We start from the raw sequence: 6,072 nt of genomic DNA on the forward strand, positions 1-6,072 counted from the left end.
CAGGAATCGGTGCTGGTTGGCGCGCCTGAAGTACTGATCGAGGCATCTCGGGCGATGTTGGCGACTGCAACATGACAACAGTCAGTGGTGTAGCATGATAACAGTCAGTGGTACAGTCGGTTGTAGCTCAAGGGGCTTGACTGGCTTGAAAATGTCCTTTAAGGTGCACGCTGGTTGATGCTTGTTTATGCACTCCTAGCTTCTTCACTGGGCTTTTGTCGTCCTTTAAGGCAGAATGCCCAAAGCTGAGGAGAGTGTTGCAAGCACGAGCCTATTCCTGGGTTTGGTTTAGAGACTCTCTGGCACTTCCCACCTAGGAAGCTTGCTTGCAAAGCCTAGTGTGTGCTGTGTGCTGGCTGGGTACCGAGTCTGGAGCTGCTGGAGGGTCCTCTGGATTCAGTATCGCCCTCTGTTGCCTGGGAGATGTTATGGGGAGAGATCTTGCTTCCCTCTTTGGAAATCCTGGCCTTCCTTCACTGGCAGAGGCTGTAAGGCAGACTGTACCTTGAGCCAGGGTCCAAATGAGTTCTTCTTGTTACTCCTTGCAAAGTCTTCAGGTGATCACCCGCTTTTAAAGCCATATCTGCCACAGTGATTGGTGTAGGATAAGTCTACCTTCATGAACCAGTCCTGGGTCCCCACCAACAATCTCCTGCATGCATGAGGTCATAACCAGAGTGCTTTGCAACAGAAAAGGTAAAGGGCTACAAACATGTAATACGAAGCCCCACCCATCTTCCTGTCTGTTGTGGATCAAAGGGCCTCTCTGGATAATTCAGCTCTGTGTAGTTCCTGATTAAAGTGACAGGTCTCCCTTGAAGCTGTGGTGAAACCAGACTTTTGGTTGCTGCCAGACCCCAAACTCGTACCTTCTGAATGGGGTGCCCCTGCAGGGATGACTACTGTAAATACGTAGTCCCAGACCTGACCGGTCACTGCCCTTGATACTGAGAGACGGGTGCTGGCTTCAGGTTGACACAGTGCATATTGGGGTTTCCTTGTCTTTTGTTAACCTCTGCAGCCAGGCCCCACGTGGGCCTGTTTGAGGTATACTCTATTAGTATGCTAATAGAGCTCCCCTCAACATTTTCAAGAGGGACCACATTACTGCAGCCAGGAGAGCTGTACACTGGCTACCCATTCACAAGTGCATCCTTTTCAGACCATGTCCATTACCCACAAATGCCCCTCCAATTCTGTGCCCTCCCGCAACCCCTCAACTCCCACACCCTTGCTTCCTCTCTCAGAAAATCCAGGCCAACGAAAACCCTATATGCTCACTGCCTCCTCCAACCCAAAGTCAGACGAGCAAAAGCCGGCGGCTCTAGTTTCCCCTTCATTGCAGCTAAACAGTGGAACTCCCTGCCTCCCGCACTAAGATCCAAACCGTCACACTGGGTTTTCAGAAAAGCCCTCAAACCTGGTTGTTTGCCTAAAAATGCTGCCTGCCTGCTGATCACCATGTATTCCATATTATACTGTTCCATCTCCCTAATGATTGTTTTGCGAGTAATTATTCTGTAACAGTGCCCCAATGGCTCTGGGTTGTATGTTTGCAACCCTTTCCCGGGTGGACGGTGTCGCTAAAGTCACTTTTGTGTCCCCCGTAGCTTCTAAAAGCAGTGGGGAACGGTCAATCTCCAGCACTTCGGCACTTTCCCCACAGGCGGAGGGGGCTGTTAAATCCAACTTCATCCCTCTCTCTAGATTCATTGGTGGATATAGAGAGGAATACTATCTGTGTCCTGGAGGCACTGGAAGGTTGCGCTCATTAAAGAGTTGAATAGTTGTAATGCCTCCTCAGACTTTGATGCTTGGTTAGTGTCCTTGGACTTTTCTGCTGAGAAATATGCTCTTCTGAAAAGAAAATCTTCAAGCAGCCAATGTTCTTCCTGTGAGCCATCTGCCTACTAGCAGAATGAATTGTTCCTCATAAACTGACTTGCCGTTACTGGAAACCTTTAACCATGTACATACCCCAGGGGTTCTTCGAGTTGGTACCAGTCCTTGTCATCTATGAAAGAAGTGCTTCCATCCACCTTCCCTGTAGGAAGTAAGCAACCACAGATTCTCAGTTTCGTCCCGCCTGGGCATGCTGTTGCCCCTGTGACAGGACGCTTGGTTGGTCCTCATGAGTCCATGATTCCCAGACTGGCTAATCTAAGTAGTTTGTGTCTAAGGAAATCTAATTTGTCAATGCCCAAAGATGTATCCATCAAAGCCCTGGTTATCGACAATAGAAATCTTGTAATTTCGAATGGATTGTGTCCTCCAACGTATTACACATCTTTCACGTGTAATGTCCACAGCTGTGCTGCTTTGGACATTTTTCGGCAGAGGGCGTCCTGCGTTGATGGCGTTGGGTCGATGTCCCTCGCAGGCCTCTGTCGGGGGTAACGTCATCGGATGTTATAAGTAGCACGCACAACACCCGTAGCCTCAGTTCCGATTTCTCGGCAAACATGTTAGTTTCGAGAACTCGGCACGCCTCATGTTATCTACTTTGATAATGTCTTCTTCTGACCCGCGGCCTGGCTTAAAAAAAGTGCCGGGACTGTAAGTCCAAAATGTCCATCACGGACCTGCACCGTATCTGCTTGTGATGTCTGGGCGAGAGCCACTACACGGACTGCTCGAAGTGCCAGTCGTTGACTGCCAAGGCCTTGCGGGAGCATAAGGGGAAATTGAAGGTAGGTCGGGTATCCCAACCCTGTAAATCGTCGTCGAGGCACTCCCGGAAGCAGCATCAGCGTTCACCTTGCCCGTCGCATCCGATGATGGCTCTGCGAGGAAAGTGGTTTGTCCTACTAAATCCTTTACTCCGGGGGAATGGGAGGCATTCAGGGAGATAATATTGGAGATTTTTCAATCTCAGGGCACTGTTCCATCTGCGCCTTCTGTTGAAGCCGGCAGGGAATGGTCTCGGTCTGACGCTCGCGCGCCCTTGGGCCTCGGCAGTCGGCGTGATAAACATCGGGAACCTTTGAGGTCCCGTTCAGACAAGGATCTGGTAGATCACCAGAGACATGCCAGATCCAGGTCGCCGTCTTCGTCCCCAACAAAACTGTCGAAGTCTGTGAAGGTGTCGAGGAAGGCATCGACACGGTCAGTGCCATGTCCATCGAGGGTGGCTGTCGGGGCTTTGCCATCGGTCAGGCCTTCGGTGCCCTTGTCGGCATCGAAGCCAGCGGGGCCTAATGGGCAGAATTTGCCGTTGGTGGCCCCTGTGGCTGTGGTTCCTCAGAGAAAATCTGTCTAAGACTGTAAAGCCTGTTCTTGAATCCAGGTCTGTGCCTGTACCTAGGAAGGAGTTCTTTCATTCTCTGCAGAACATATATGAGGATGAGGAGAGGTCTAATGTGGAGTTGGAGCTTTTTGATATTCCTGTGGAAACACCCGAAGCTCATGACATTGTCTTTTCTGAGGATAGTCAGATGGAGGATCTGCGTCAGTCTTTACATGATGCCACTTGACACATCTCCTGAGATGGAGTTTGGTAGGCCAGAGCCTGGGGCTCATGCTGAATCCTCCTATAGAAGGTTGATGTTGATTGGCCCGGCCCTCCAGTTGACTTCGATCAGAATTACCCTGAATGACATTTTATATCAGGGTCTGTCCACTGACCCAGTGTTGCCTCTTCACATTGCGTTACAGAAAAGGGTGGCTGCTACTTGAAACACCCTGGAGTCTCTTCTGGCGGTCAACAAGTTGTTGACTAAGAAATACCACACCACGATGCCTCAGGGCGGTTTTGTGCACTTTATAAATGCAAATAAATAAATAATCCAGCCCGGGACCCCAGCTACCCATCCACACACCCCACTCCTGAGAGTTTGGTGGTTCATGCGGCCACAGCCACCTCGAGGCAGGTGGCGTACCCTACGATCCCTCCTGATGGGGACGACGAGCTCTTCGATGGTTGGGCATTTTCAGCTGGGAGTATGGCACTGAAATCGGCCAACTTCACCTGTGCCTTGGCAACATTTTTATACACTCTGTGGAATTGTCTCTCTCTAGCGGCTGAGCATATTCCCGAAGGGGAAGAAAGGGATGGGTTTCTTGCTATTATGCAGGATGGCAAGAATGCCATGTGTGAATCACTTCTGTCCGGGCTGGACACGGCTGATAGTGTCATCCGGTCTATGGCTGCGAGCACTGTGATACGCAGGTTTGTGTGGTTGCGGAAGTCGGGGTTTACTCCAGATGTGCAGGCATGTCTTCTCAACATGCCCTTTGACGGTTCTCATTTGTTTGGCAGCAAGGCTGACGAGAGCATTGAGAGGTTGCAGACCTCCAAAGCAGCTGCTAAATCTTTGGGCGCAGCTCTGCATCAACCTCTGCCTTTTTGTCCTAGGGGACAGCAGTGGAGGGGTGGTTCCTTTTGTTACTACTCCTCTTTTGATAGAGCGAGAGGAGCAGCCAGTCAAAGGGGCCACCGTAAAGTTCCTCGTGGTGGACTGGGAAGAGGTGCCAAAGCTGCTCAGGCAGATGCCTCTTTGCCTTCAGGCGCTGCCGCAGCCGCTCCAAAGTAGCTATGAGGCCAGGTCCCATTGTTCGCCGTTTGGGTGCAGACTGTCCCAGCATCTCGAAGAGTGGCGAGCCATTACAGATGCGTGGGTTCTGGAAACAATAGCCCACGGCTACTGCCTGCCCTTCCTAAGTCGGCCTCACGACAATCCACCGGGGAAGCTCTCTGAAGATTCCGGATCCGCTCCTTGTGCAGAAAACCTTGACCCTGCTGGAGAAAGGTGCTATAGAGCTAGTATCTGTGTTGGAGAGGAACAAGGGCTGGTATTCCCCATATTTTTTGATTGCCAAGAAAGACGTAGGACCGAGACCCATCTTGGACTTACGTTGCTTGAACCAGTTCCTCAGGAAGGAGAAGTTCAAGATGGTCACTCTTTTTCAGGTCCTTCAGGCCCTTCGACTGCCATTCGGGTTGACTTCCGCCCTGAGGGTCTTCACCAAGCTCATGGTGGTGGTGGCATCGTATCTCAGGAGAGGGGGGGTTCATGTCTACCCCCTACCTGGATGACTGGCTGATCTGAGCGTGTACTCCCGAACAAGCTTTGGATCATCTCAGCCTCACCTGCCACTCCCTTCACAAGCTGGGCTTCTCCCTCAATTTCAAGAAGTTGCATATGACACCTTCCCAACAGCTCCGGTACACTGGAGCTGTATTGGACACATCGCTGTGGAAGTGCTTGCCACCCAAGGTGAGGGCTCCTCACATTGTACAGATGGTCAACAAATTTCATCATGCCCAAAGTCTCCCGGCTTTCGAATTCTTAAGGTTGCTCAGCCTCATGGCATCATGCATTTTTCTGGTGCCAGAGGCCAGACTGAGGATGAGATCCCTTCAATGAGCTCTCCGGACGCAGTGGTCGCAATTCTCAGGCAAAATGTCAGATCCCCTTCACATTCCGCTCACTGTCTCTCAGGATCTTCTGTGGTGGTCCAGCAAAGGGAATCTGATCAATGGGGGAGCCATTTTGGCAACCGTGACCGGAGGTGACCTTAGTGACAGATGTTTCCCTCACAGGATGGTGAGCTCATGCCAACAAGCTGACCACCAGCTGTCGTTGGTCTCCAAATTCCACATAAATCTTTTGGTGCTGAGGGCCATCTGGCTAGCCCTGAAGGCTTTTCTGCTGTCTGTGCGAGGGAAGAGTGTCCTGATCATGACGGACAACACAGTGGCCATGCATTACCTCAACAAAAAAGGAGGTGTAGGGTCACTCCCGCTGTGCAGAGAGGTGATGCAGCTCTAGTTCTGAGTGATACAGCAAGGAATCTCACTCCCGGCAGTTCATCTGGCAGGAGAGGAGAATGCGGCAGCGGACGCTCTGAGCAGGCAAAGTGCGGTCACCCATGAGTGGGAGTTAGCTCAGGAAGTCCTTCAGGAGATCTTTGCCCTTTGTGGAACCCCTCAAGTGGATCAGTTTGCAATCGGTGCCAACTGAAAGTGAGAGACATATTGCTCAAGGGAATTTACTCAGAGGAGCTTTAGGGGACGCGTTTGTCGTGGATCGGTCAGTCCCACCTATGTACGCGTTTCCTCCGGTGCCAGTC

The sequence above is a fragment of the Ambystoma mexicanum genome, chromosome 2p, assembly GCF_040938575.1.
Source record: "Ambystoma mexicanum isolate Mex_15411 chromosome 2p, UKY_AmexF1_1, whole genome shotgun sequence".
Classification (NCBI taxonomy): domain Eukaryota; kingdom Metazoa; phylum Chordata; class Amphibia; order Caudata; family Ambystomatidae; genus Ambystoma; species Ambystoma mexicanum.